This window comes from Bombina bombina, chromosome 1 (assembly GCF_027579735.1).
Source record: "Bombina bombina isolate aBomBom1 chromosome 1, aBomBom1.pri, whole genome shotgun sequence".
Taxonomy (NCBI): domain Eukaryota; kingdom Metazoa; phylum Chordata; class Amphibia; order Anura; family Bombinatoridae; genus Bombina; species Bombina bombina.
Window position 1 is genome coordinate 842,258,473 of NC_069499.1, and position 18,572 is coordinate 842,277,044.

An 18,572-nucleotide genomic window follows, 5' to 3' on the forward strand; every position below is an offset into this window, starting at 1 on the left:
TTTTAAGCTCATTTATACTAGGGTTCCTACTTCCTTTCCATTTCTTAAAAATCAAGTACCTTGCCGCTAAGATAATCATATTCACTATTTTATTATACATCCGCAGATTTTTAGTCGCGTCCCATAGAAAAATTACATCAGCCACTTTTAATTTTAAAGGGGAAATTTTTAATATTTGATTGATCCAGTATTCAATCTTAAGCCAAAAGCATTTGATTCTGGGACATTCCCAGATCATATGAATGAGATCTGCTGATAAAAATGAACATTTTGGACATTTACAGAAATTAATGTTCCCATATCTAGACCCCTTCTTCGGGGTATAGTAGGTCCTATATAATAACTTTATATGAGTCTCTCTCCATGTAGCTGATAAGGTAATTTGTAAGACTTTTGAAATGGAAGCATGAATTTTACTTACATTTATATCCTCTTGAGGTATTATTAAATTCCATGCGGTTGATAAGTTTCCTAAATTCTTTTCCCCTTTGTTAGAAATTAAGAATTGATAACATGGGGAAACTGACATAAATCCGTTCCTTGCTAACACAAGCCAGTTCTCCAACTTTCCCAGGGACCAATTCCAGCCCGATTCATTTACCATCTTGGAGATAAAATGCCTTATTTGTAAATATGCAAAGAATTCTTTATTACAAAGGTTAAATTCTCGTTTCAAGTTCTCAAACGTTTTAATGCAAAGTCTATTCTTATCTATCATCTGAGAAATATTATACAAGCCTAAGGTGTGCCAGTTCTGAAAAGAAACCGATTGTAGTCCCGCTTGAAATTTAGTGTTTCCTTTAATTGGCATATAGTCAGAAATGCTGCTTTTGATGGATAATATCTTACAGATCTTCCACCATGCTTGTAAAGGATACATTATCGTTTTGAGTCTTTTGATTTCTTGGGGAATTAATTTGATATTACAATGTATTAAAGCTAAAGGAAGAAAGGGAGAGCTTACACTTTTTTCCAGTTCATTGTTTATTGTATAATCTTTATTTAAAATCCAGTCGACCACTATTCGAGCAAGAAAAGCCAGGTTATTTAATTGTATGTCTGGCAGTGCCAATCCCCCATACTTTCTAGGTAACAATAGTTTCAGTAGCGATATTCTGGGCTTTTTGTTCTGCCATATAAAGTTTCTTATCATGCTGTTAATTTTACCAACATCCTTCCGTTTAAGCATTACTGAGGTATTCTGCAAAATATATAATAATTTTGGGAGAAGTATCATTTTGAATGCAGCAATACGCCCTGAGATTGAAAGTGGAAGGTTCTGCCATACTTTCATACTATCCCTGATCTTGTTCATCACTGGTATTATATTAAGATCATAACATTGATCTATATTAGGTGATATTATTATCCCTAAGTATCTGAAAGATTCAGAGACTCTGAAGGGTATATCTAAAAGGGAACCCGAGGTCTTTCTGATCCAGAGTAACTCCGACTTGGACGCATTGATCCTGTAGCCCGAGAAGGATCCAAATTGTTCTATAATTGACATAATTATAGGTATATTGTTTTGTGTATTGGAAATGTATAGAAGAATATCATCAGCGTACAACGCAATTTTGAGCTCTGTTTTACCTATTTTTATACCTTCCATTTGATCCCTTATCATTATTGCCAGAGGTTCAATTGAAATATCGAAGAGAAGAGGAGAGAGGGGGCACCCCTGACGTGTCCCTCTTTCAAGTGGTATCTCGAGAGATAGAATATTATTAACAATTATCTTTGTATGTGACTTATTATATATGTTCTCAACAAATTTAAGAAAGTTTCCCTTAAGACCAAATTTAACTAGAGACGTGACCAGATGATCATGATGAATTGAATCAAACACTTTCTCAGCATCAATAGAGACAATTGCTAAATCTGCGGGATCCCCCTCTCTCCCCAATCCCACCTTCTCTGCGAGCTTAAAATAGTCTATTGTAACTAAAACTTCTCTGACTTTTGCTGATGAGTTCCGTTTCTGCAGAAACCCTGCTTGATCTTTATGGATTATTTCAGGGAGTACCAACTGCAATCTTTTAGCTATAATAGAGGTCAGAATTTTGTAGTCAGCATTCAATAGTGCTATGGGCCTATAGGACTCTTTATTGTTAGGATCCTTCCCAGGCTTCAAGATCAAAGTTGTATAGGAGGCACAGAATTGAAGAGAGACTGCATTCCCTTCTGTATAGATGTGATTAAAAAGCTTACTCAGGGGTGGAGCTATCAATGGTGTGAGAATTTTGTAAAATTCGTTGGGCAGTGCGTCCGGCCCTGATGCTTTACTTAATGGGAGATCTTGGATAACTTTTAAGATTTCTTCCTCAGATATTGGAGAGTTTACTATTGTCATCTTTTCACTATTAAGTGTCGGATGAGTGATTTTACTCCAGAATTCTTCAGATTTGACCTTGTCTGAGTTTTTCAAGGAGTAGATCTTTCTAAATTAGTCTGAGAAAATATTAGAGATATCTTCCGTATTTATATGGATTTTCTCTTTATGATGGAGTTTATCTATTAATGGGGATCTTCTTTCCCTTCTCATCAAGTTAGCCAATAGTTTTCCGGCTTTATTCCCGTGTCTGTAGAGTCTTGCCTGAAGCTTTAACTCCTTCTGTGTCTCTTTATAAATTTGGAATGTATCTCTTTCACTTTTTGATCTATTATACTTAATCCAGTTTTCTTGAGAATTATTAAGTAAATAATTATTATATGAGTTAATTACTGATTTTGTCACTTCTGTCTCTCTCATCTTTAGTGTTTTAAGTCTATTAGCACTATATGAAATGATTTCTCCTCTGAGAACTGCCTTTGCAGCCTCCCAGAAGATATTCGGACGATCGACGTAGTCTTTGTTTATCTCCGTGTATTCTTGAAATTTCTCTTTCAGCCAAATTTTAAATTTTAAGTCATTTACCAACCATACAGGAAAGAAGAAGCGAGAAGATCCTGATTTGGAGTTTTTATATAAAATTTCTATTGTAACAGGACTATGATCTGATATGTTGATAGGGAAGATTTTAGCTTTAATTTGCATTTTACAAAGTCTTTCGTCGATAAGAAATAAGTCTATCCTAGATAGAGTTTTATGAGCTCTGGATAAACAGGTATAGTCTCTTACCTCTGGATTCTGCAATCTCCATATATCCCTTATTAATAGATTTTGAAACATTTTCTTAAACATTTTGGTTTCCAGATTATCTCGCTTGTTCTTCCCTGCCATTGGCTTCTGTCTTAACCTGTCTAATGGATAATGTGGAGCCATGTTAAAGCCCCCGCCTAAAATTAGATATCCTACTGATTCAGTGAGAATTTTTGCCTGCAGATTATCCCAGAATATTGGGTCAAACACATTGGGTGCATATAGATTGCAAAGTGTATATAAAGTTCCCTCTATTTTTAGTTTTAGAATTACATATCTCCCTTCTGGGTCTAGAATACTATGAAGAATTTCATAATTAATATTTTTTCCTAACAGAATTGCCACTCCTCTCTTCCTTTCTATGCCTGTGGCAGCAACGTAATTTTAAATAACTTTCTAATTTACTGCTACTATAAATTTTTCTTTGTTCTTGTTGTATCTTTTGTTGAAAAGCAGGAACGTAAGCTTAGGAGCCGGCCCATCTCTGGAGCACTATATGTTATCCATTTGCAAGAGCACTAGATGGCAGCACTATTTCCTGCCATGTAGTGCTTCAGATGTCTACCTAGGTATCTCCTCAACAAAGAATGTCATGAGAACAAAGTAAATCTGACAATAGAAGAAAATTGGAAAACTATTTAAAATGATATGCTCATGTACAAAAACAAAATGTATGCTTACCTGATAAATTTCATTCTCTTGTGGTGTATCCAGTCCACGGGTTCATCCATTACTTGTGGGATATTCTCATTCCCAACAGGAAGTTGCAAGAGGACACCCACAGCAGAGCTGTCTATATAGCTTCTCCCCTAACTGCCACTCCCAGTCATTCGACCGAAGACAAGCAAGAAAAAAGGAGAAACTATAGGGTGCAGTGGTGACTGTAGTTTAAAAATAAAAAACACCTGCCTTAAAATGACAGGGCGGGCCTTGGACTGGATACACCACAAGAGAAAGAAATTTATCAGGTAAGTATAAAAAAAAATTTCTCTTGTAAGGTGTAAGTCCACGGGTTCATCCATTACTTGTGGGATACCAATACCAAAGCTTTAGGACACGGATGAAGGGAGGGACAAGGCAGGAACTTAAACGGAAGGCACCACTGTCTGCAAGACCTTTTCTTCCGAGGAAGCAAAAGTATCAAATTTGTAGAATTTAGAAAAAGTATGAAGCGAAGATCAAATCGCCGCCTTACAAATCTGTTCAACAGAGGCCTCATTTTTAAAAGCCCATGTGGAAGCTACCGCTCTAGTGGAATGAGCTGTAATTCTTTCAGGAGGCTGCTGGCCAGCAGTCTCATAAGCTAAACGGATAATGCTTCTCAGCCAAAAAGAAAGAGAAGATGCCGAAGCCTTTTGGCCTGTTCTCTGTCCAGAGTAGACAACAAACAATGCAGATGTTTGACGAAAATCCTTAGTAGCTTGTAAATAAAACTTTAAAGCACGAACCACGTCAAGATTGTGTAATAGACGTTCCTTCTTTGAAGAAGGATTAGGACACAGTGACGGAACTACAATCTCCTGATTGATATTCTTATTAGATACCACCTTAGGAAAAAATCCAGGTTTGGTACGCAACACTACCTTATCTGTATGGAATATCAGATAAGGGGAATCACACTGTAAGGCAGATAACTCTGAAACTCTTTGAGCCGAAGAGATAGCTACCAAAAACAGAACTTTCCAAGATAAAAGCTTGATATCTATGGAATGCAGAGGTTCAAACGGAACCCCTTGAAGAACTTTAAGAACTAAATTTAAACTCCATGGCGGAGCAACAGGTTTAAAAACAGGCTTGATTCTAACTAAAGCCTGACAAAAAGCCTGAACATCTGGAACATCTCCCAGACGCTTGTGCAGAAGAATAGACAGAGCAGAAATCTGTCCCTTTAAGGAACTAGCTGACAAACCCTTCTCCAATCCTTCTTGGAGAAAAGATAATATCCTAGAAATCCTGACTTTACTCCATGAGTAACCCTTGGATTCACACCAATGAAGATATTTACACCATATCTTATGATAGATTTTCCTTGTGACAGGCTTTCGAGCCTGAATTAAAGTATCAATGACCGACTCGGAGAAACCACGTTTTGATAAAATCAAGCGTTCAATCTCCAAGCAGTCAGCCGCAGAGAAATTAGATTTGGATGTTTGAATGGACCTTGGAGTAGAAGGTCCTGCCTCAGCGGCAGAGTCCATGGTGGAAGGGATGACATGTCCACCAGATCTGCATACCAAATCCTGTGTGGCCATGCAGGTGCTATCAAAATCACCAAAGCTCTCTCCTGCTTGATCTTGGCAATCAGACGAGGGAGGAGAGGAAATGGTGGGAACACATAAGCCAGGCTGAATGACCAGGGCACTGCTAGAGCATCTATCAGCGCTGCCTGGGGATCCCTTGACCTGGACCCGTAACAGGGAAGCTTGGCGTTCTGACGAGACACCATCAGATCCACTTCTGGTTTGCCCCATAGTTGAATCAGCTGGGCAAATACCTCCGGATGGAGCTCCCACTCCCCCGGATGAAAAGTCTGCCGACTTAGAAAATCTGCCTCCCAGTTCTCTACTCCTGGGATATGGATAGCTGAGAGATGGCAAGAGTGAACCTCTGCCCATAGAATTATCTTTGAAACCTCCATCATTGCCAGGGGGCTTCTTGTCCCCCCTGATGGTTGATATAGGCTACAGTCGTGATATTGTCCGACTGAAATCTGATGAACCTGACCGCAGCTAGTTGAGGCCAAGCCTGAAGATCATTGAATATCGCTCTCAGTTCCAGAATGTTTATCGGAAGGAGGGCTTTCTCCTGAGTCCACGAACCCTGAGCCTTCAGGGAGTTCCAGACTGCGCCCCAGCCCAGAAGGCTGGCATCTGCCGTGACTATAGTCCACTCTGGCCTGCGGAAACTCATTCCCCTGGACAGATGGACCCGAGAGAACCACCAGAGAAGAGAATCCCTGGTCTCTTCATCCAGATTTAGCAGAGGGGACAAATCTGTGTAATCCCCATTCCACTGATTGAGCATGCAAAGTTGCAGTGGTCTGAGATGTAGGCGGGCAAACGAAACTATGTCCATTGCCGCTACCATTAGGCTAATTACTTCCATACACTGAGCCACTGACGGCCGAGAAGTGGAATGAAGAGCACGGCAGGAAGTTAGAAGCTTTGATAACCTGACCTCTGTCAGAAAAAAATTCATTTCTACTGAATCTATCAGTGTTCCTAGGAAGGAAACTCTTGTGAGAGGGGAGAGAGAACTCTTTTCTTCGTTCACCTTCCACCCGTGAGACCTCAGAAAGGCCAGAACAATGTCCGTATGGGACTTGGCAATTTGAAAAGTCGATGCCTGGATCAGGATGTTGTCTAGGTAAGGAGCCACCGCTATGCCCCGTGGCCTTAGAACCGCCAGTAGGGACCCTAGAACCTTTGTAAAGATTCTTGGTGCCATTGCTAACCCGAAGGGAAGAGCCACAAACTGGTAATGCCTGTCTAAGAAGGCAAACCTGAGGAACTGATGATGATCTCTGTGAATCAGAATGTGGAGATAAGCATCCTTTAAGTCCACGGTAGTCATATATTGACCCTCCTGGATCATAGGGAGGATGGTTCGGATAGTCTCCATCTTGAAGGATGGGACCCTGAGAAATTTGTATAGGATCTTGAGATCCAAGATTGGTCTGAAAGTTCCCTCTTTTTTGGGAACTATAAACAGATTTGAATAGAAGCCCTGCCCCTGTTCCTGCTTTGGAACTGGGTGGATCACTCCCATAACCAGCAGGTCTTGAACACAACGTAAGAATGCCTCTCTCTTTATCTGGTTTACAGATAATTGTGAGAGATGAAATCTCCCCTTTGGAGATGAAGCTTTGAAGTCCAGAAGATATCCCTGGGAAACAATTTCTAATGCCCAGGGATCCTGGACGTCTCTTGCCCAAGCCTGGGCGAAGAGAGAGAGTCTGCCCCCCACTAGATCCAGTCCCGGATCGGGGGCTACTACTTCATGCTGTCTTAGAGGCAGCCGCAGGTTTCTTGGCCTGCTTCCCTTTATTCCAAGCCTGGTTAGGTCTCCAGACTGGTTTGGACTGGGTGAAATTTCCCTCTTGTTTTGCATTAGAGGAAACTGAAGCTGCACCACTCTTGAAGTTTCGAAAGGAACGAAAATTATTCTGTTTGGTTAACTTATTGGACCTATCCTGAGGAAGGGCGTGACCTTTTCCTCCAGTAATATCAGAAATTATCTCCTTCAGACCGGGCCCGAATAGGGTCTGTCCCTTGAAGGGGATGTTAAGAAGCTTAGACTTTGAAGTAACATCTGCTGACCAGTACTTAAGCCATAGCGCCCTACGCGCCAAAATGGCAAAACCTGAATTCTTAGCCGTTAGCTTGGCTAAATGAAAAATGGCATCAGAAATAAAGGAGTTAGCTAACTTAAGAGCTTTAATCCTGTCTAGAATATCGTCTAACGGGGTCTCCACCTGTAGAGCCTCCTCAAGAGACTCAAACCAAAAAGCCGCTGCAGCAGTAACTGGGGCAATGCATGCAAGAGGCTGGTGAATAAAACCTTGATGTATAAGAATTTTCTTAAGGAGACCCTCCAATTTTTTATCCATAGGATATAGGAAAGCACAACTGTCCTCAACGGGGATAGTTGTACGCTTAGCTAGGGTGGAGACTGCTCCCTCCACCTTAGGAACCGTCTGCCACGAGTCCCGTATGGTGGCATCTATGGGAAACATCTTTTTAAAAGCAGGAGGGGGAGAGAACGGCACACATGGTCTATCCCATTCCTTAGTAATAATTTCCGAAAACCTCTTAGGGACTGGAAAAACATCGGTGCAAACAGGTACTGCAAAGTATTTGTCCATTTTACACAATTTCTCTGGAAAAAACAATGGGGTCACAGTCATCCAGAGTCTCTAAAACCTCCCTAAGCAATAAGCGGAGGTGTTCAAGCTTAAATTTAAACGCTGTCATCTCAGAATCAGACTGAAGTAACGCCTTCCCTGAGTCTGAAATGTCACCCACAGATAGAAGCTCACCTGCCTCGGCTTCTGAGCATTGTGAGGGTATATCGGACACAGGCAATAAAGCGTCAGAAAGCTCTGTATTAATTCTAGCCCCAGAGCTGTCTCGCTTTCCTTGTAGCCCTGGCAGTTTGGAGAATACCTCTGTGAGGGTAGCATTCATAACTGCCGCCATGTCCTGTAAGGTAAAATAATTAGACGCGCTAGATGTACTTGGCGTCACTTGAGCGGGAATTATAGGTTCTGACACATGGGGAGAGATAGATGGCATAATCTCCCTCTTTTCAGTCAGAGAATCCCCTGGAGATAAATCTTTAAGAGCCATAATATGGTCTTTATAGTTTATAGAAATATCAGTACATTTGGTACACATTCTAAGAGGGGGTTCCTCAATGGCTTCCAAACATATTGAACAAGGAGTTTCCTCTATGTCAGACATGTTTAACAGACTAGTAATGAGACAAGCAAGCTTGGAAAACACTTTAATAAAGGTGAAACAGCAATTAAACAAAAAAGTTACTGTGCCTTTAAGAGAAAAAAATTAGCACTTAAACTGCAAAACAGTGAAAAAATACAGTAAAATCTTTGAAATTTTTACAGTGTGAATAAGGGACTAAAGCAGCATTGCACCCACTTGCAAATGGATGATTAACCCCTTAGGCCCCAAACCGGATTGAAAAACGTTAAAAACCGTTAAAAATCAATTGAGCACCATGCCACAGCTCTGCTGAGGCTCCTACCTGCCCTTAAATACGATTTTGTGCAGAAATAACCCCTTTGAAATGGTTCTCAGATGCCAGAGGACTCTCCTAGGGAAGCTGGATGTCTCAGTCTGTATTAAAACTGTGCAGTTAGAGTGCTAAAATAGGCCCCTCCCACCATGTACTGGATGTCAGAGGGGCCTTAAGAAAATACTCCTAGGAGTATCTGACTAGCCATGTGGAAACTAGGCCCCAAATAAAGACTTATCTCTCTCAGAGAAAAAACGTCCTATTTATTTGAAATCATGTAAACGTTTTGTCACTAAGCAATATGAATATTAACATGAGTATTGCCCTGTTATGTAAGCATGATTCTAGTCGCTGTTAAATCACTGCATCAGGCTTACCTCAAATACACAAGGCTCTGTCAGCATTTTCTAGAACTTATTCCTCTCTCTAGAAATAAAAATACTGAACATACCTCAAAGCAGGTAGTCTGCAGGCCGTTCCCCCAACTGAAGTTTTCCCATATTCATCAGTTATGTGTGAGAACAGCAATGGACCTTAGTTACAAACCGCTAAGATCATCAAATCTCCAGGCAGAATTCTTCTTCTAATTTCTGCCTGAAAGAAAAACGGTATAACGCCGGTACCGTTTAAAAATAACAAACTCTTGATTGAAGGTAAAACTACACTAAGTCACCACATATCTCTTGATACTTCCTTTCTTGTCGAGAGCTGCAAGAGAATGACTGGGAGTGGCAGTTAGGGGAGGAGCTATATAGACAGCTCTGCTGTGGGTGTCCTCTTGCAACTTCCTGTTGGGAAGGAGAATATCCCACAAGTAATGGATAAACCCGTGGACTGGATACACCTTACAAGAGAAATACAATTTTTGGGTTGGATATCCCTTTAACCCTTTGGCTGCCAGGGTACTACACAATGTAGTGCAATAGGGCTCTATTTATCAAGCTCCGTATGGAGCTTGATGGCCCCTGTTTCTGGCGAGTCTTCAGACTCGCCAGAAACAGTAGTTATGAAGCAGCGGTCACAAAGACCGCTGCTCCATAACCTGTCCGCCTGCTCTGAGCAGGCTAACACACATCGCCGGAAATCAACCCGATCGAGTACGATCGGGTTGATTGACACCCCCCTGCTGGCGGCCGATTGGCTGTAAATCTGCAGGGGGCGGCGTTGCACCAGCAGCTCTTGTGAGCTGCTGGTGCAATGCTGAATACGGCGAGCGTATTGCTCGCCGTATTCAGCGAAGTCTGGCGGACCTGATCCGCACTGTCGGATCAGGTCTGCCAGACTTTGATAACTTGGGGCCATAGTCTCAAGCAACCTAAGTGTTAATTTATGCCAGCATGGATAAGATGATATATACTTAGGAACCAGGACAGCAAAGAAATTATGCAAAAGAATCCAATTTTAAACAAACTTCACTATAATCACTTCTTCTAAGAACTAAATGTGGCAAATTAAAAGAAAACATGAAAAGCAGTGAGTCACAGGTGAGAACTAAATGGACACACTAGGTTATTGTAAAATAAATTGTTCTGTATCTTAAAAAAATATTCTTACTCAGATGTGGTACACTGCAGATCTAAATCAGAAGTAGCATTCATATGTATGCTCCAATCAACTGACTTTTTCTAATGGGCGGAATGGGAGTGTGCTGTGGACACAGCTTTGATTGTGTGTTTAACAGCTGTTAAACATATTGGGCCAGATTACGAGTGGAGCGCAAATGTTTGCGCCCGAGCGATAAGGGGTTTATCATAGGTGTTTGCGCTCGTCAGGCTTACCGCTGGTATTACAAGTTGAAAGTTAAACGCAATCGCTAAAATGATTACCGCAACTTAAACGCTCTCGTTAACTGTTTCGTGAAACAAAAGTTGCACAAAACACATAAAAAATACATTACAAGGTACAGTTACACTTATAATAACACCATCTAATAAAAATATTTAAAAAGAAATATTGCACAAAAGTTATAAAGGCTCAAAGATATGAGGTTTTAGCAGTCAAAGGGCTTTAACATAGACATACATAATGTATATATCTTTAAAAATGCACAAGAGTGGGGTGTTTTTCCCCATTTTTTTTTCTCCATTGACTTCTATGGGGGAATACGAGAACGTGCACGCCAATGTCTTGGTTCGGCTTTTTTGTGCAAAAATCTTACACCAAGCACAATTAACACTCGTGCTGAAGCATTAATTAGCATACCACTTGTAATCTGGCCCATTTTGTTGGAAAGAAAACAGTTTAACATATGAAATGCTTAGTTGAAATTGAGCATTTTCATTTTAAACTAGAATGTTTCTTTAATTTTATTTTCACAAACTATATATTCACTGCTCTCATATTATAAAAGCTTTGCTATGTTCTGCAAAGATCTATGCGTAACGGTTTGAGTTCAAAACATAGTTATTAGTCTCATTATTTATCCTTGATGATTAAATGTGTTTTGCCTGTGTGCAAAAAAAAAGAGACAGAATTGCATCAGGAATATATTTTTATTATTCTAGACATTTTGCTTTTATGAAATCAGAATACAATGCTGGGATATACATTGCTAATTATGATTTTGAAGATCTCAAACTAATTTTCCTCAAGTATTTTCATATGCTTTTCGTCCCCATCCCCCCTTCAATCTTTACCATAATTTCTAGATAGAGAAATGATTAACAAGCAAAGGCCTTGGCCAGTTCAGGCCAGCTGTGCCACAGAAATTGTCAGCAATGACCAAAAGCACTCAGAGAAACAATTGAATTTCTTGCACACCGCCATCATGGTTGATAAATTCTTTCAAGGTCATTACCCAAGACTGAGGAGGTCACATGATTAACGACTGACAGACCCAATGAGATCTAGTGTGCATAAGCGGCCTTCACTTAATTAGACAGCAGCTTTGGGAAGTGAGAGTTACATATTAGAAACGCTTTGTCCCTTTCACCAGGTATGCTGCGTGTTATGTTTTTTTTTTGGTCTATTTGGAGTACAGACTGTGAAAGGGGTAATGATCTCAAGCTGTGCAGTAACCTACTGTACATAGGTAGATAATTAAACATGACGTCAACTTAAAAATAAACTACCAATTCCAAACCAACAAAAAGTTAAATATCTGTATTTATTCCAAACTATTTGACTGATGGATGAAGATATTAATTTGATTAAAAGTATAAAAGAAAAAGATTTTATATACGTAACAGATATCTTAAACCAGGTAATAAACTTGCAATATTTTTTTTTATTAAAGGGACACTTATTAGCACTCCACTCTACTCCCTCTCTTTTTTTTTTTTTTTTTTTTTTTAAGTGTGGCAGCACAGCCGATTGGAAGCTGCATTATCATTCATTTTGAAAAATAAGGCGTGTGCTAACGTTGCTTTTGCTCGACCTTTATTGCAAGAAGTGACAGGTTGTGAGGGGAGGTGGAAGGGTAGTGGGCCTTCGTCTTGACATAGTCACTAGAATTAATTGGTTTACCTTATGGCAACACATTAAATACACTACTCTATCCTTTATTATTTAAACAGCACTTTTATATAAACAGTATACAATAATAATAAATGAGTTATTTTGACAGTTTTTTTTGCTGTATAATGGAAACAACACTTAAGGGACGATTATCTAAATCTCGCCAGATCAGTCGTGGTTTTTAGTGCCGGCCCTCGCAGGAACTGCCCTAGTGGAATTATCACAAAAGCTCACTGGAAAGGGAAACTTTGTTGTCTAGAGCAAAGTTAGCAGTGGGTGCACTTTAACCCCTTAAGGACAAGCGACGTGCCCTGTATGTCGCTTGTCTTTCTGTGGGGATTGTACTATTAATAGCATGGTCTCTGCGCCAGCAGCAAGACCTCGGTATTTCCAGTGACAAGAAGGGAGGGTATAAAAGCATGGTCCCGACGACCCGCACTATTATAAAAAAGAAAGCCCTTAACGACCGGCGTCGTACATGGTATGTCGCTGTTGTTAAGGGGTTAAAAATTAAATCCTGCAGCCAATATAAATCACATTATGCTGTTTTCTCCATATAACATCTTACAATTGCTCTATTTTCGTATGCATATGTTTTTCTATTAGGGTATTAAGTATTTTGGGTATTTTGTCACAACCTCAACACCTTTTTATTTGGTGGAAGAAACAGTGAGAAGTGTAGGATGGAAATGTTTAGATAATTATGCTGGGATTTGAGAGACAATTTCATATACGCCCATGGAACGCCCATGTACAGCCCATTTTATGAAAAAACAACAACAATTGCACATATTTTGTACAATAGTTGTGCGTGAAAATCCCAGTAGATCAGCAGTTTTTAAAAATACTTAGACCAGTCCGTCTGGCACCAACAACCATCCCAGGTTCAAAGTCACTTAAATCTCCTTTCTTCCCCATTCTGATGCCCGGTTTGAACTTCAGTAAGTCATCTTCACCACGTCTAAATGCCTAAATGCATTGAGTTGCTGCCATGTGATTTGCTGATTAGCAATTTGTGTTACCAAGCAATTGAACAGATGTACCAAATAAAGTGGCCGGTGAGTGTATAATGTCAATTATTACCTTCTGAATCTTTAGACAATAGACATGTCTGAGTATGAAGAAAAAAAATAGTTTAAAAATGTTCAGTATGAAAAAAACATTTCTTTCCTTTTGCTTATGGGGTCTATATTGAATTTTCAACCAGTCTATGACTCTGTAGCGAAGGGATGCTGGAAATATGACATTAATAGGTCTCAAGAGGAGACCAATAATTCTTACCAGATATTTCAACGATATTGTGAATTTTTCAATGCCTTACTGAATAAGATGGTCCTTGCCTAAAAAGGTAAAGTAAGTTGAGAGGTGATTGGTCAAATCTCAGTCCAAGGTTCTACAGGTGTGACATAGTCAAAAAGGAAAACTACAAGCGTTTTTTTCCATTTATAGATAAAATCAGACAGATTTCCCCTGAACGTAAGATATTTTTTTGTTAAGCAGAGGGAAGTCAAAATTAGGCTAATGGAAAGCTAATTAAAATGCTATGCCAATTAATTCAAGAAGATATATCCAGGACAAAGGATAGCCTTACTTGAGGCCAGTATGGCAAAACCAATGGTTTAACAGCCAAAAATGCTCACACACACAAAAAAAAAACAATCAGTGGGTTCTTAACTCACTTGTAATATCTCTGAGTCAATCTTTTCCTGCATTTGAAGAAAATAAAATAATAGGGGTAGGGACATTTAACTTAGAGGTCAGAAAGTCTTGTCAAAGACATTAAAGTCCACTAAGAACATGGGGGATGGATTCCGTGTCACTTTGCCAATCAGCCTCTTTGTTAACTTACGTGATTATCCTTTCTAATGACCCCTGCTGCCTTTTGGCCTACCCTTAGATCACAACACTGCCAATGTCCAACTATCCATGTAGAACCCTACTTGCTCTAGCCTGATTCTATTTTACTATAGCATGCTGCCTTGATTCATGTTTATGATATTGTCTCTATACCAAACAGACAGCCAGATCACGAGTTTTGAGCGATATAGGGAAATTAACGACTGCAGCATTTTCAGCGGTATTTCACTCCCTATTGCGCTGGTATTACGAGTTTAAAAAAAGTCGGGGTTTGCGGGCGATATGAGCGTTGAGCTCCATATCGCACACAAATACCAGCGCTGCTGTTATGCGCTCGTGCACGATTTCCCCATAGACAACAATGCGGAGAGTCGGCTAAAAAAAAACAGAATTTATGCTTACCTGATAAATTACTTTCTCTTACGGTGTATCCAGTCCACGGATTCATCCTTACTTGTGGGATATTCTCAATCCCTACAGGAAGTGGCAAAGAGAGCACACAGCAGAGCTGTCCATATAGCTCCCCTCAGGCTCCGCCCCCCCAGTCATTCGACCGACGGTTAGGAGAAAAAGGAGAAACCATAGGGTGCAGTGGTGACTGCAGTTTTACAAAATTAAATTTGAACCTGACTTAATTGCCAGGGCGGGCCGTGGACTGGATAGACCGTAAGATAAAGTAATTTATCAGGTAAGCATAAATTCTGTTTTCTCTTACATGGTGTATCCAGTCCACGGATTCATCCTTACTTGTGGGATACCAATACCAAAGCTTTAGGACACGGATGAAGGGAGGGAACAAGTCAGGTAATCCTAAATGGAAGGCACCACTGCTTGCAAAACCTTTCTCCCAAAAATAGCCTCCGAAGAAGCAAAAGTATCGAATTTGTAAAATTTGGCAAATGTATGCAGTGAAGACCAAGTCGCTGCCTTACAAATCTGTTCAACAGAAGCCTCATTCTTGAAAGCCCATGTGGAAGCCACAACTCTAGTGGAATGAGCTGTAATTCGTTCAGGAGGCTGCTGTCCAGCAGTCTCATAAGCCAATCGGATGATGCTTTTCAGCCAGAAGGAAAGAGAGGTAGCAGTCGCTTTCTGACCTCTCCTCTTACCAGAATAGACAACAAACAAAGATGATGTTTGTCTGCAATCTTTAGTTGCCTTTAAATGGAATTGTAAAGCATGAACCACATCAAGCTTGTGTAACAGTCGTTCCTTCTTAGAAACTGGATTAGGGCACAGAGAAGGAACAATAATTTCCTGGTTAATATTCTTATTAGAAATCACTTTTGGAAGGAAACCAGGTTTAGTACGCAAAACAACCTTATCTGCATGGAACACCAGATAGGGTGAATTACACTGCAAAGCAGACAATTCAGAAACTCTTTGAGCAGAAGAAATAGCTACCAAAAACAAAACTTTCCAAGATAATAACTTAATATCTATGGAATGCAAAGGTTCAAACGGAACCCCTTGAAGAACTGACAGAACTAAATTTAGACTCCATGGAGGAGCCACAGGCTTGTAGACAGGCTTGATTCTAACTAGGGCCTGGGCAAACGCCTGAACGTCTGGTACAGCTGCCAGACACTTGTGTAACAGGATAGACAGAGCAGATATCTGTCCCTTTAAGGAACTAGCTGACAAACCTTTCTCCAATCCTTCTTGGAGAAAAGACAATATCCTTGGAATCCTAACATTTCTGCCATATCTTATGGTAAATTTTCCTGGTGACAGGCTTTCTGGCCTGGATCAGAGTATCTATAACTGATTCAGAGAACCCACGCTTAGCTAGAATTAAGCGTTCAATCTCCAAGCAGTCAGTTGCAGAGAAACTAGATTTGGATGCTTGAATGGACCTTGAAATAGAAGATCCTGCCTCGAAGGCAATTTCCATGGTGGAGCCGAAGACATGTCCACTAGGTCTGCATACCAAGTCCTGTGTGGCCACGCAGGCACTATCAGAATTACCAAAGCCTTCTCCTGTTTGATTCTGGCTACTAGCCGAGGGAGAAGAGGAAACGGTGGAAAAACATAAGCTAGACTGAATGACCAAGGCGCTACTAAAGCATCTATCAATGCCGCCTTGGGATCCCTGGATCTGGATCCGTAAAGGGGAAGTTTGGTGTTCTGACGGGACACCATCAGATCCAATTCTGGAATGCCCCATAGCTGGGTCAGCTGAGCAAAAACCTCCGGGTGGAGTTCCCACTCCCCCGGATGGAAAGTCTGACGACTCAGAAAATCCGCCTCCCAGTTGTCTACTCCTGGGATGTGAATTGCAGATAGATGACAGGAGTGATCCTCCGCCCATTTGATGATCTTGGTTACTTCCTTCATCGCTAGGGAACTCTTTGTTCCTCCCTGATGATTGATGTACGCTACAGTCGTGATGTTGTCCGACTGAAATCTGATGAATTTGGCCTCCGCTAGTTGAGGCCATGCCTGGAGCGTATTGAATATCGCTCTCAGTTCCAAAATGTTTATCGGGAGAAGAGATTCTTCCCGAGACCATAGACCCTGAGCTTTCAGGGAGTCCCAGACCGCACCCCAGCCTAACAGCCTGGCATCGGTCGTGACAATGATCTACTCCGGTCTGCGGAAACTCATTCCCTGAGACAGGTGATCCTGAGACAACCACCAGAGAAGAGAGTCTCTGGTTTTCTCGTCCATTTGTATTTGAGGGGACAAATCTGCATAATCCCCATTCCACTGTTTGAGCATGCACAGTTGCAGTGGTCTTAGATAAATTCGGGCAAAAGGGACTATGTCCATTGCCGCAACCATTAAACCGATTACCTCCATGCAATGAGCCACAGAAGGCCAAGGAATGGAATGAAGAACTCGGCAAGTATTCAAAAGTTTTGACTTCCTGACCTCTGTCAGAAAGATTTTCATTTCTACCGAGTCTATTAGTGTTCCCAGGAAGGGAACCCTTGTGAGCGGGGACAGAGAACTTTTTTCGACGTTCACCTTCCACCCGTGAGACCTTAGAAAGGCCAGAACAATGTCCGTTTGAGCCTTGGCTCTGTGGAAAGATGATGCCTGAATTAAGATGTCGTCTAGGTAAGGAGCTACTGCGATGCCCCGCGGTCTTAGAACCGCTAGAAGGGACCCTAGCACCTTTGTGAAAATTCTGGGAGCGGTGGCCAACCCGAAAGGAAGGGCCACAAACTGGTAATGCGTGTCCAGAAAGGCGAACCTTAGGAACTGATGATGATCTTTGTGGATAGGAATATATAGGTACGCATCCTTTAGATCCACGGTAGTCATATATTGACCTTCCTGGATCATCGGCAAGATTGTCCGAATGGTTTCCATTTTGAAAGATGGAACTCTGAGGAATTTGTTTAGAATTTTTAGATCCAGGATTGGCCTGAAAGTTCCCTCCTTTTTGGGAACTACAAACAGGTTTGAGTAAAATCCCAGTCCTTGTTCTGCAATTGGAACTGGGTGAATCACTCCCATCTTTAGAAGATCTTCTACACAGCATAAGAACGCCTGTTTCTTTGTCTGGTCTGAAGACAAACGAGAAATGTGGAACCTTCCCCTTGGGGGAGAGTCCTTGAAGATACCCCTGAGCCACAATTTCTAATGCCCAGGGATCTGGAACATCTCTTGCCCAAGCCTGAACAAAGAGAGAAAGTCTGCCCCCTACTAGATCCGGTCCCGGATCGGAGGCTACCCTTATTCCAGCCCTGCAAGGGTTTCCAGGTTGCTTTGGGCTGTGACGCGTTACCCTCTTGCTTTGCGGCAGCAGAGGTTGAAGCAGGTCCGCTCCTGAAGTTGCGAAAGGAGCGAAAATTAGCCTTGTTTTTGGCCTTAAACGGTCTATCCTGCGGGAGGGCATGGCCCTTCCCCCCAGTGATATCCGCGATAATTTCTTTCAACTCGGGACCAAAAAGGGTCTTTCCCTTGAAAGGAATATTTAGTAATTTTGTTTTGGACGACACGTCAGCCGACCATGATTTGAGCCAAAGCGCTCTCCGCGCCATAATGGCAAAACCAGAATCTTTCGCCGCTAACTTAGCTAATTGTAAAGCGGCATCTGTGATAAAAGAATTTGCCAGCTTTAGAGCCTGAATTCTATCCAGTCATATGAAGTCTCCCTATGGAGCGACTCCTCCAGCGCCTCAACCCAAAAAGCCGCTGCAGTAGTTACAGGAATAATGCAGGCAATTGGCTGAAGAAGGAAACCTTGTAAACAAACATTTTCTTCAGCAAACCTTCCAATTTTTTATCCATAGGATCTTTAAAAGCACAACTTGTCTTCTATTGGTATAGTTGTACGCTTAGCAAGTGTTGAAACTGCTCCCTCTACCTTAGGGACCGTCTGCCACGCATCCCGCCTGGGTTCATTTATGGG